This window comes from Chiloscyllium punctatum, chromosome 42, assembly GCF_047496795.1.
Source record: "Chiloscyllium punctatum isolate Juve2018m chromosome 42, sChiPun1.3, whole genome shotgun sequence".
Taxonomy (NCBI): Eukaryota; Metazoa; Chordata; class Chondrichthyes; order Orectolobiformes; family Hemiscylliidae; genus Chiloscyllium; species Chiloscyllium punctatum.
This window is the reverse complement of record NC_092780.1, coordinates 59,518,288-59,531,472: the sequence shown is the minus strand read 5'-3', so window position 1 is coordinate 59,531,472 and position 13,185 is coordinate 59,518,288. Positions and strand designations below refer to the sequence as shown.

Sequence of the window (13,185 nt, the reverse complement as noted above, 5' to 3'; positions counted from 1 at the left end):
AAAGTTGAGTACAGGATTAAATACAGGATTCTTTGCAGTGTGGAGGAACAGCGGGATCTTAGTTTGCAGGTACATAGATCTCTTAAAATTGCCACCCAAGTGGACAGGGTTGTTAAGAAAGCATATGGTGTTTTGGTTTCATTAACAGGGGATTGAGTTTAAGAGCCGTGAGATCTTGTTGCAGCTCTATAAAACGTTTGTTAGACTACATCTGGAATACTGTGTCCAGTTCTGGTCGCCCTATTGTAGGGGAGATGTGGATGCTTTGGAAAGGGTTCAGAGGAGGTTTACCAGGATGCTGCCTGGAATAGAGGACTTATCTTATGAAGAGAAGTTGACTGAGCTCAGACTTTTTTCATTGGAAAAAAAGGAAGAGAGTGGACCTAATTGAGGTGTACAAGATAATGAGAGGCATAGATAGAGTCGATAGCCAGAGACTTTTTCCCAGGGCAGAAATAACTAACACGAGGGGTCATAGTTTTCAGCTGTTTGGCGGAAAGTATAGAGGGAATGTCAGAAGCAGGTTCTTTCCGCAGGGAGTTGAAAGAGCATGGAATGCATTGCCAGCAGTTGTGGAAGCAAAGTCATTGGGGATATTTAAGAGACTGCTGGACATGCATATGGTCATAGAAATTTGAGAATTCGTACATTAGGTTTACCTTACATGAGGATCAATGGTCGGCACAACATCATGGGCTGAAGGGCCTGTTCTGTGCTGTACTGTCCCATGTTCTATTTAACGTCTCTTCTTCCTCAGGCAGCAGAGGAAATTTGGCATGATGGTGAATACCCTTGCCAATTTTTATCGGTGTGCTAGCAAGATCATTTTGACTGGGTATATCACTATGGTAACTTTACCATTCAAGATCGGGGATGGTTACATAGAGTGGTGAACCCGTCCCAGACAATCACAAAGGCCAACCTCCCATCTATAGAATCCATCTAGCAGGCCCGCTGTCAAGGAAAGGCCGCCAGCATTCTCAAAGATCCATCCCAACCTGGCAATGTTTTTCTACAACCTCTGCCATCAGGGAGAAGGTACAGAATACTGAACACACACACCAGCCGGTTTCTTAACAGTTTCTATCCTACTTCGATCAAATACTGAATGAACTCACAAACTCTTAACATTCAGCTGTACCTGTGTTTTTGTTTTTGCTGGTGTTTATCTATTATTTACTCATCTATGCTACTTAACTCTGTGATCTGCCTGTATTGCTCGTAAGACAAAGTTTTTCACTGTGCCTCAATACACGGGACAATAAATTCAATTCAATTCACTCAGACTCACACATGACAAGAATGTTGAGACAATAAAGTAACTGGTTGTCACTGACTGGATAGCTTCAGTACGTTGTGAGGTAATTACAGCAGCTACATAATTTCACCTTATTCCTTTTTGCACGCTGTTGTATAGCTCTAGATTATACACTGGATGAAAAACACTGGACTGTTCTTTTCCACGCAGCCCACAGTTTGATTGGCTTCTGTGAATTCTAACTCTGGGACACTGTTTCAACCCTGAATTTCTTGAGAACAGAAATCTCCTCCACTGTCAGTTTGACTGTCCAAGAACCTGGGAATCCTCCTTGATGTGTACCCCATGAGTAATTTGCCCAGCTCACATTATTTAAGACATTATGTTTCCTTATGCACAGCCATCACAATCCTCACTAACACGACCATAACTACTGTTAATAATAAGACATGTTTATAATAACAGAAGTATCGATAATGTGAAAACAAGAATAATGACTTGAGTCAACATTTCCAATGAATGGGATATTTCATTCCGTACTGAGTTTAATTATTTTTTTCCCTGAGTCGGTATGAAGAATAGACAATCGACGTGATTGAGCTGAAGTTGGGACGGTCAGTGTTGTTGACATTGGGTTGTACCTCCAGCTGTCATCTTTCAGAATTTCTATTTGACAGTTTTCCCCTGATCTGCTGAATAAACCGAAACTGTTGGTTTGCAACTTTTTATAAAGAATTTAACAATTGACGTCACCAAACATTTTACTGAACTTTTTAACTGCTCTCTGAACTTGGCCTGAGTCACCACATAAATAAATGTGTTTGTGCAGCAGCTCAGGTTCCGCAGCAGAAAGGCAACATTTTCAAAGATATAGAAGGAATACTCATCTAGGTAAGAAGAGACATCAAAAATATATAAAATATACACTAACCAAAGAAGTATAAATCAGCCCGAAATGCTGAAGAGTAAAATCACAGACTTTCTTCTGTTTCCCAACTCTGGGTCACTGTGGTCCAGGGTCTTGTTTTGACACTTTAGGCCCTTTCGGATTCGACTGACCTTGAAAATGTGTTTGACTGTCAGAATGTTGAGGAACAGAATTAACCCGAATGGTATCAATGGGGTTAAGACCTTTTCAAACTTCCGAAATCCAATCCATCTCGGGTCAGTAAAATAACTTCGCTTATTAGAGCAGAAAAACGGTACATTATCAACTATCACTTTCGGTTTAAATCTGAAGTACTTGGGAATATTTTTTAAACAGAGCAGAGTGCCTGTTGTTGCGAGAACCACGGCTGCAGTTTTCTTGGTACAATATCTCGTTTTCAACTTCTGGTAACAAATGGCTACAAATCGGTCAAAGGTCAAAGAGACAGTGAACCAGACAGAACAGTCGACAGCTGCACGGAGCAAGACATAACGAACACTGCATACAGGAGTGATACTCAGGAAATTTAATGGGAAATAATAGTCATTGATTCGATGAAGTATGACATCAGTGATTATTGCCAATAGATCCGCTGCTGCCATGGCAACCAGGTACAAAGTGATGCATGGAGAAAGGCCACACTTTCCCTGCGATAAAACCACGATTGCCAACACATTAACTGTACAAAGAGAAGCAGAACACATCACAACTGAGATGTGATATCACTGACAGTTTCCCGATTAAAGCCAAGACCACAAGGGCGAGATTTAAAACAAAATGCGTGAGGACCCGGCTATGGTTAAGTCATAGATTATTTTGTTAAATATTTCAGTTAAATTATAATTATGTTTGTTCTTGATTTCATTAGCCTCATAACATGGTTAAATAAGACAAATGTGTGTTCTGCTTCAATCCGAATGATTGAACCACATTTGGAACAGAGCGCCTTACACTTACATTCAGATAAATAAGAGTTCGGCTCAGGGCTGTCTCCGGAGTATATTTTGAGAGGTTTGGGATGGTGGGGTTATGGTAATTGGTCTGGTCGCATATTCAAATTATATCTGAGAGATTGCAGAAATTAGGACATTTTGTGTTAGATGTATTTCTGTTCAGCGCATATGAGAGACATTAGTCATGAACCAACAGAGACAATATAAATAACAAAGTGTTTAGAAATGGAATGTGGGGTAACATAATGACGACATTGTGGGCGCCCAGTTTGAATTTCACTAATAAAAGACGGTCTCTCAGAAATCCACGAAAGAATTCAAATAAATCCTTTACTCAAAGAGTTGTGAGAAAATGGAGTGTCTGCCATGTGAAGTAAACGAGATGAATAATTGTATAAAAGAAGTGAAATCTCTCAAACTCTGGAAAACTGGTATACTAAATGTTTACTACATAATATTTAAGTCATTATATCAGCTTGCTCATTACCCCAAATTGGCAGCTTCCTGGGGGAGGGGAATAGCTCAGGCAGCAGCAGTGAGTACAACAATAACACGACTTGGAAGAAATGTCCGTTTCTGCCCTGCCCTGAAAAGCATCCTGGACCGAACGGTCCTTCAGAAACACAGAGGGTCAGTGCAGTCAGGTTTGTATTCCCGTTCGGGCCTGAACTCGGTAAAATAATAATATACTCAACGGGGCCAATAAGAATGGGTTCACACAGGGACCATTGATTTAACCGTGCATGACTTCCCAAAAAAGTATAAAATGTTATAACAGAGAACAGAATTGAAATCCAGGCAGTTGAGCCAACAGATTAATTCACACAAGTCATTCACGATGACAGCGTTAGTGTAATGATATTCCTGACTACGTCCATATAGATGGCACAACAAGCTCCACATGAAGAGACAGATGAACTCAAGAATGTCGAGCTATTTCCACGGTCACGGAAGCAGCTCGAGCTGTTGAGTAATTCCACACAGAACAGTAATGACCTCATGCACATCATTCTGCAACCTCATGGTTTACAGATACTTACCAGGGAGCCCAATGAACGCCAGCATCAGGTAATATATTTTTCTGACTAACTGAATTTGTCGATGCATTTTCGTTATGAATTATTCTGTCCCTTCGTGCTGATGGGCAAATTACTGAATTACCCTCATTTTCAGAGCATGTATCTTATGCCCTAAAAGTTATCCACTGGGACACTGAGGTTTCAACATTGCTCAACCTGTTTTCGCCTCATTTGAGCAAACAGCTTGCGATTGTTGCCTTAATTCCCTGTTGATGGGACAGGTTTAGCGATGAGGTGTTGCAACGCAATGTTCTCATGAGGTTTATCGAATCGCTGCAAGGACAACTTCATTAGTACCAGCCCCCTTTCTCGTCCCCATTGACCTGTGGGACATTGTTACCTCTATCTGTCAATGAATTGGCTTCTGCTTGAATCCGGACTCAGAATGTTATCAGCCCCTTCATTTCATATGATGCCATGAGGTGACTTTACAATGTTATTATCACTAGATTATTGCTCAGAAGAACCAGTTTATATTTTCATGGGAATCTGCATTTCAATACAAGGATGGCATCAACGTGGGGTTTGAAATTATATTTTTATTTAAATATTGATTAAGGTTCTAATACTGAACAGTAAACAAGTTCTGAATGTCAGAAAAGCCCACCTTCTTCATTACTGTCCAAAGGCAAAAGTCACATGGCACCAGGTTATAATCCAACAAATTTATTCCAAATCACAACAGGAAGCACTTCAACTGATGTAGGAGCAGCGCTCCCAAAGCAGGAGATTCTGAATAAATCTGTTCGACTAGAACCTGGGGTCATCTGACTTTCCCCACAGCAGTCCAACATCAGCATCTCCACATCATTATTGTCCATTAGGGAAGGAAATGTGCTGTGCCATCTTGGTCTACGGATATACGTGACTCCAGTCCCATAACTGAGGCAGAGATAGGCGGTTTTGTGGGGGCGAAATACTCCTGAAACAAGAGGTCTCAAAGTACATGAACGTATTTTGGTCATGAAAGATGGGTATAATATCGAGAAAACTCTTAAACTCACCAACAAGCAAACCCTTCACCTTTGTGGGTGGCACGAAGGCTCAGTGGTTCGCACTAGTGTCTCACAGCGCTCGGGGACCCAGGTCCGATTCAAGCCTCGGGTGACTGTGTCTGTGGAGTTTGCACGTTGTGCGGGTGTCTGGCTGGGTTTATTGCCACAATCCAAAGACATGCAGGTTCGGTGAATTGGCCATGCTGACTTACCTGTCGTATTCAGGGATGTGTAGGTTCAGTGAATTGGCAATACTGAAATGCCTGTAGTATTCAGGGATGTGCAGGTGTTCGGTGAGTTGGCTATGCCGAATTTTCTGTACTATTCAGGGATGTGCAGATTCGGTTAGTTGGCCATGCTGAATTGCCTGTAGTATTCAGGGATGTGCAGGTTTGATGAAGTGGCCATACTGAATTGCAAGTAGTATTCAGAGATGTGCAGGTTCAGTGAATTGGCCATACTGAATAGCATGTAGTATTCAGAGATGTGCAAGTTCAGTGAATTGGCCATGCTGAATTGCCTGTAGTATTCAGGTATGTGCAGGTTCGGTGAATTGTCCATGCTGAATTGCCTGTAGTATTCAGGGATGTGTAGGTTCGGTGAATTGGCCATGCTGAATTCCCTGTAGTATTCAGGGATGTGCAGGTTCGGTGAAGTGGCCATGCTGAATTGTCTGTAGTATTCAAGGATGTGCAGGTTCGGTGAATTGGCCATGCTGAATTGCCTGTAGTATTCAGGGATGTGCAGGTTTGGTGAAGTGTCCATGCTGAATTGCCTGTAGTATTCAAGGATGTACAGGTTCGGTGAATTGGACATATTGAATTGCCTGTAGTATTCAGGGATGTGCAGGTTCGGTGAATTGGCCATGCTGAATTGCCTGTAGTATTCAGGGATGTGCAGGTTTGGTGAAGTGGCCATACTGAATTGCATGTAGTATTCAGGGATGTGCAGGTTCGGTGAATTGGTCATGCTGAATTGCATGTAGTATTCAGGGATGTGCAGGTTCGGTGAATTGGTCATGCTGAATTACCTGTAGTATTCAGAGATATGTAGGTTCGGTGAATTGGCCATGCTGAATTGCCTGTAGTATTCAGGAATGTGTAGGTTCGGTGAATAGGCCAAGCTGAGTTGTTTGTAGTATTCAGGGATGTGCGGGTTCGGAGAATTGTCCATGCTGAATTGTCTGTAGTATTCAGGGATGTGCAGGTTCGGTTAGTTGGCCATGCTGAATTGGCTGTAGTATTCAGGGATGTGCAGGTTCGGTTAGTTGGCCATGCTGAATTGGCTGTAGTATTCAGGGATGTGCAGGTTCGGTGAATTGGCCATGCTGAATTGCCTGTAGTATTCAGGCATGTGTACGTTCAGTGAATTGGCAATACTGAAATGCCTGTAGTATTCAGGGATGTGCAGGGGTTCGGTGAGTTGGCCAGGCTGAATTGTCTGTAGTAGTCAGGGATGTGCAGGTTCGGTTAGTTGGCCATGATGATTTGCCTGTAGTATTGAGAGATTTACACGTTCGGTGAATTGGCCATGCTGCATTCCCTGTAGTATTCAAGGATGTGTAAGTTCGGTGAACTGGCCATGCTGAGTTGTCTGTAGCATTCAGGGATGTGTATGTTCGGTGAATAGGCCAAGCTGAGTTGTTTGTAGTATTTAGGGATGTGCGGGTTCGGAGAATTGTCCATGCAGAATTGTCTATACTAATCAGGGATGTGCAGGTTCGGTTAGTTGGCCATGCTGAATTGGCTGTAGTATTCAAGGATGTGCAGGTTCGGTGAATTGGCCATGCTGAATTGCCTGTAGTATTCAGGGATGTGCAGGTTTGGTGAAGTGGCCATGCTGAATTGCCTGTAGTATTCAAGGATGTACAGGTTCGGTGAATTGGCTATATTGAATTGCCTGTAGTATTCAGGGATGTGCAGCTTCGGTGAATTGGCCATGCTGAATTTCCTGTAGTATTCAGGGATGTGCAGGTTTGGTGAAGTGGCCATACTGAATTGCATGTAGTATTCAGGGATGTGCAGGTTCGGTGAATTGGTCATGCTGAATTGCCTGTAGTATTCAGAGACATGCAGGTTTGGTGAATTGGCCATGCTGAATTGCCTGTAGTATTCAGGCATGTGCAGGTTCGGTGAATTGGCCATGCTGAATTGCCTGTAGTATTCAGGGATGTGCAGGTTTGGTGAAGTGGCCATACTGAATTGCATGTAGTATTCAGGGATGTGCAGGTTCGGTGAATTGGCCATGCTGAATTGCCTGTAGTATTCAGAGATATGTAGGTTCGGTGAATTGGCCATGCTGAATTGCCTGCAGTATTCAGGGATGTGTAGGTTCAGTGAATAGGCCAATCTGAGTTGTTTGTAGTATTCAGTGATGTGCGGGTTCGGAGAATTGTCCATGCTGAATTGTCTGTAGTATTCAGGGATGTGCAGGTTCGGTTAGTTGGCCATGCTGAATTGGCTGTAGTATTCAGGGATGTGCAGGTTCGGTGAATTGGCCATGCTGAATTGCCTGTAGTATTCAGGGATGTGCAGGTTCAGTGAATTGACCACGCTGAATTGCATGTAGTATTCCGAGATGTGCAATTTCAGTGAATTGGCCATGCTGAATTGCCTGTAGTATTCAGGTATGTGCAGGTTCGGTGAATTGGCCATGCTGAATTGCCTGTAGTATTCAGGGATGTGTAGGTTCGGTGAATTGGCCATGCTGAATTCCCTGTAGTATTCAGGGATGTGCAGGTTCGGTGAAGTGGCCATGCTGAATTGTCTGTAGGAATCAAGGATGTGCAGGTTCGGTGAATTGGCCATGCTGAATTGCCTGTAGTATTCAGGGATGTGCAGGTTTGGTGAATTGTCCATGCTGAATTGTCTGTAGTATTCAGGGATGTGCAGGATCGGTGAATTGGCCATGCTGATTTGCCTGTAATTATTCAGGGATGTGCAGGTTCGGTGAATTGGCCATACTGAATTGCCTGTAGTATTCAGGGATGTGCAGGTTCAGTGAATTGACCATGCTGAATTGCCTGTAGTATTCAGAGACGTGCAGGTTCGGTGAATTGGCCATGCTGAATTGCCTGTAGTATTCAGGGATGTGCAGGTTCGGTGAATTGGCCATGCTGAATTGCCTGTAGTATTCAGGGATGTGCAGGTTTGGTGAAGTGGCCACACTGACTTGCATGTAGTATTAAGAGATGTGCAGGTTCAGTGAATTGGCCATGCTGAATTACCTGTCGTATTCAGGTATGTGCAGGTTCGGTGAATTGGCCATGGTGAATTGCCTGTAGTATTCAGGGATGTGCAGGTTCGGTGAATTGGCCATGCTGAATTGCCTGTAGTATTCAGGGATCTGTAGTTTCGTAAAATTGGCCATGCTGAATTGCCTGTAGTATTCAGGCGCGTGTAGGTTCAGTGAATTGGCAATACTGAAATGCCTGTAGTATTCAGGGATGTGCAGGGGTTCGGTGAGTTGGCCAAGCTGAATTGTCTGTAGTATTCAGGGATGTGCAGGTTCGGTTAGTTGGCCATGCTGAATTGTCTATAGTATTGAGAGATTTACACGTTCGGTGAATTGGCCATGCTGAATTCCCTGTAGTATTCAAGGATGTGTAGGTTCGGTGAACTGGCCATGCTGAGTTGTCTGTAGCATTCAGGGATGTGTAGGTTCGGTGAATAGGCCAAGCTGAGCTGTTTGTAGTATTCAGGGATGTGCGGGTTCGGACAATTGTCCATGCTGAATTGTCTGTAGTATTCAGGGATGTGCAGGTTCGGTTAGTTGGCCATGCTGAATTGGCTGTAGTATTCAGGGATGTGCAGGTTCGGTGAATTGGACGTGCTGAATTGCCTGTAGTATTCAGGGATGTGCAGGTTCGGTGAATTGGCCATGCTGAATTCCCTGTAGTATTCAAGGATGTGTAAGTTCGGTGAACTGGCCATGCTGAGTTGTCTGTAGCATTCAGGGATGTGTAGGTTCGGTGAATAGGCCAAGCTGAGTTGTTTGTAGTATTTAGGGATGTTCGGGTTCGGAGAATTGTCCATGCAGAATTGTCTATAGTATTCAGTGATGTGCAGGTTCGATTAGTTGGCCATGCTGAATTGGCTGTAGTATTCAGGGATGTGCAGGTTCGGTGAATTGGCCATGCAGAATTGCCTGTAGTATTCAGGGATGTGCAGGTTCGATGAATTGGCAATGCTGAATTGTCTGTAGTTTTCAGGGATGTGCAGGTTCGGTGAATTGGCTAAGCTGAATTGTCTGTATTATTCAGGGATGTGCAGGTTCGGTGAATTGGCAAGACTGAAATGCCTGTAGTATTCAGGGATGTGCAGGTTTGGTGAAGTGGCCATGCTGAATTGTCTGTAGTATTCAAGGATGTGCAGGTTCAGTGAAGTGGCCATACTGAATTGCATGTAGTATTCAGAGATGTGCAAGTTCAGTGAATTGGCCATGCTGAATTGCCTGTAGTATTCAGGTATGTGCAGGTTCGGTGAATTGGCCATGCTGAATTGCCTGTAGTATTCAGGGATGTGTAGGTTCGGTGAATTGGCCATGCTAAATTCCCTGTAGTATTCAGGGATGTGCAGGTTCGGTGAAGTGGCCATGCTGAATTGTCTGTAGTATTCAAGGATGTGCAGGTTCGGTAAATTGGCCATGCTGAATTGCCTGTAGTATTCAGGGATGTGCAGGTTTGGTGAATTGTCCATGCTGAATTGTCTGTAGTATTCAGGGATGTGCAGTTTCGGTGAATTGGCCATGCTGAATTGCCTGTAGTATTCAGGGATGTGCAGGTTTGGTGAAGTGGCCACACTGAATTGCATGTAGTATTCAGAGATGTGCAGGTTCAGTGAATTGACCATGCTGAATTGACTGTAGTATTCAGGGATGTGCAGGTTCGGTGAATTGGCCATGCTGAATTGCCTGTAGTATTCAGGGATGTGCAGGTTATTTTAAAGTGGCCACACTGAATTGCATGTAGTATTCAGAGATGTGCAGGTTCAGTGAATTGGCCATGCTGAATTGCCTGTCGTAATCAGGTATGTGCAGGTTCGGTGAATTGGCCATGCTGATTTGTCTGTAGTATTCAAGGATGTGCAGGTTCGGTGAATTGGCCTTGCTGAATTGCCTGTAGTATTCAGGGATGTGCAGGTTTGGTGAACTGGCCATACTGAATTGCATGTAGTATTCAGAGATGTGCAAGTTCAGTGAATTGGCCATGCTGAATTGCCTGTAGTATTCAGGGATGTGCAGGGGTTCGGTGAGTTGGCCAGGCTGAATTGTCTGTAGTATTCCGGGATGTGCAGGTTCGGTTAGTTGGCCATGCTGAATTGCCTGCAGTATTCAGGGATGTGCAGGTTTGGTGAAGTGGCCATGCTGAATTGTCTGTAGTATTCAAGGATGTGCAGGTTCAGTGAAGTGGCCATACTGAATTGCATGTAGTATTCAGAGATGTGCAAGTTCAGTGAATTGGCCATGCTGAATTGCCTGTAGTATTCAGGTATGTGCAGGTTCGGTGAATTGGCCATGCTGAATTGCCTGAAGTATTCAAGGATGTGCAGGTTCGGTGAATTGGCCATGCTGAATTGCCTGTAGTATTCAGGGATGTGCAGGTTTGGTGAAGTGGCCATGCTGAATTGTCTGTAGTATTCAGGGATGTGCAGGTTCGGTGAATTGGCCATGCTGAATTGTCTGTAATTATTCAGGGATGTGCAGGTTCGGTGAATTGACCATGCTGAAATGCCTGTACTATTCAGAGACGTGCAGGTTCGGTGAATTGATCATGCTGAATTGCCTGTCGTATTCAGGTATGTGCAGGTTCGGTGAATTGGCCATGGTGAATTGCCTGTAGTATTCAGAGATGCGTAGGTTCGGTGAATTGGCCATGATGAATTGCCTGTAGTATTCAGGGATCTGTAGTTTCGGAGAATTGGCCATGCTGAATTGCCTGTAGTATTCAGGCGCGTGTAGGTTCAGTGAATTGGCAATACTGAAATGCCTGTAGTATTCAGGGATGTGCAGGGGTTCGGTGAGTTGGCCAGGCTGAATTGTCTGTAGTATTCCGGGATGTGCAGGTTCGGTTAGTTGGCCATGCTGAATTGCCTGCAGTATTCAGGGATGTGCAGGTTTGGTGAAGTGGCCAAGCTGAATTGTCTGTAGTATTCAAGGATGTGCAGGTTCAGTGAAGTGGCCATACTGAATTGCATGTAGTATTCAGAGATGTGCAAGTTCAGTGAATTGGCCATGCTGAATTGCCTGTAGTATTCAGGTATGTGCAGGTTCGGTGAATTGGCCATGCTGAATTGCCTGTAGTATTCAGGGATGTGCAGGTTCGGTGAAGTGGCCATGCTGAATTGTCTGTAGTATTCAAGGATGTGCAGGTTCGGTGAATTGGCCATGCTGAATTGCCTGTAGTATTCAGGGTTGTGCAGGTTTGGTGAAGTGGCCATGCTGAATTGTCTGTAGTATTCAGGGATGTGCAGGTTCGGTGAATTGGCCATGCTGAATTGTCTGTAATTATTCAGGGATGTGCAGGTTCGGTGAATTGGCCATACTGAATTGCCTGTAGTATTCAGGGATGTGCAGGTTCAGTGAATTGACCATGCTGAATTGCCTGTAGTATTCAGAGACGTGCAGGTTCGGTGAATTGGCCATGCTGAATTGCCTGTCGTATTCAGGTATGTGCAGGTTCGGTGAATTGGCCATGATGAATTGCCTGTAGTATTCAGGTATGTGCAGGTTCGGTGAATTGGCCATGCTGAATTGCCTGTAGTATTCAGGGATGTGCAGGTTCGGTAAATTGGTCATGCTGAATTGCCTTTAGTATTCAGAGATGTGTAGGTTCGGTGAATTGGCCATGCTGAATTGCCTGTAGTATTCAGGGATCTGTAGTTTCGGAGAATTGGCCATGCTGAATTGCCTGTAGTATTCAGGCACGTGTAGGTTCAGTGAATTGGCAATACTGAAATGCCTGTAGTATTCAGGGATGTGCAGGGGTTCGGTGAGTTGGCCAGGCTGAATTGTCTGTAGTATTCAGGGATGTGCAGGTTCCGTTAGTTGGCCATGCTGAATTGTCTGTAGTATTGAGAGATTTACACGTTCGGTGAATTGGCCATGCTGAATTCCCTGTAGTATTCAAGGATGTGTAGGTTCGGTGAACTGGCCATGCTGAGTTGTCTGTAGCATTCAGGGATGTGTAGGTTCGGTGAATAGGCCAAGCTGAGCTGTTTGTAGTATTCAGGGATGTGCGGGTTCGGAGAATTGTCCATGCTGAATTGTCTGTAGTATTCAGGGATGTGCAGGTTCGGTTAGTTGGCCATGCTGAATTGGCTGTAGTATTCAGGGATGTGCAGGTTCGGTGAATTGGACATGCTGAATTGCCTGCAATTATTCAGGGATGTGCAGGTTCGGTGAATTGGCCATGCTGAATTGTCTGTAGTTTTCAGGGATGTGCAGGTTTGGTGAATTGGCCATGCTGAGTTGCACATAGTATTCAGGGATGTGCAGGTTCATTGAATTGGCCATGCTGAATTGCCTGTAGTATTCAGGGATGTGCAGGTTCAGTGAATTGACCACGCTGAATTGCATGTAGTATTCCGAGATGTGCAATTTCAGTGAATTGGCCATGTTGAATTGCCTGTAGTGTTCAGGTATGTGCAGGTTCGGTGAATTGGCCATGCTGAATTGCCTGTAGTATTCAGGGATGTGTAGGTTCGGTGAATTGGCCATGCTGAATTCCCTGTAGTATTCAGGGATGTGCAGGTTCGGTGAAGTGGCCATGCTGAATTGTCTGTAGTAATCAAGGATGTGCAGGTTCGGTGAATTGGCCATGCTGAATTGCCTGTAGTATTCAGGGATGTGCAGGTTTGGTGAATTGTCCATGCTGAATTGTCTGTAGTATTCAGGGATGTGCAGGTTCGGTGAATTGGCCATGCTGAATTGCCTGTAATTATTCAGGGATGTGCAGGTTCGGTGAATTGGCCAT

The 13,185-nt window shown here is 44.2% G+C and overlaps 1 pseudogene; it reads right to left on the bottom strand.

Moving 5' to 3' along the window:
• Positions 1 to 1,924: 1,924 nt before the first annotated feature.
• On the bottom strand, positions 1,925 to 4,246 carry LOC140465577 (probable G-protein coupled receptor 139; annotated as a pseudogene).
• Between the last annotated feature and the right edge of the window lie 8,939 nt (positions 4,247 to 13,185).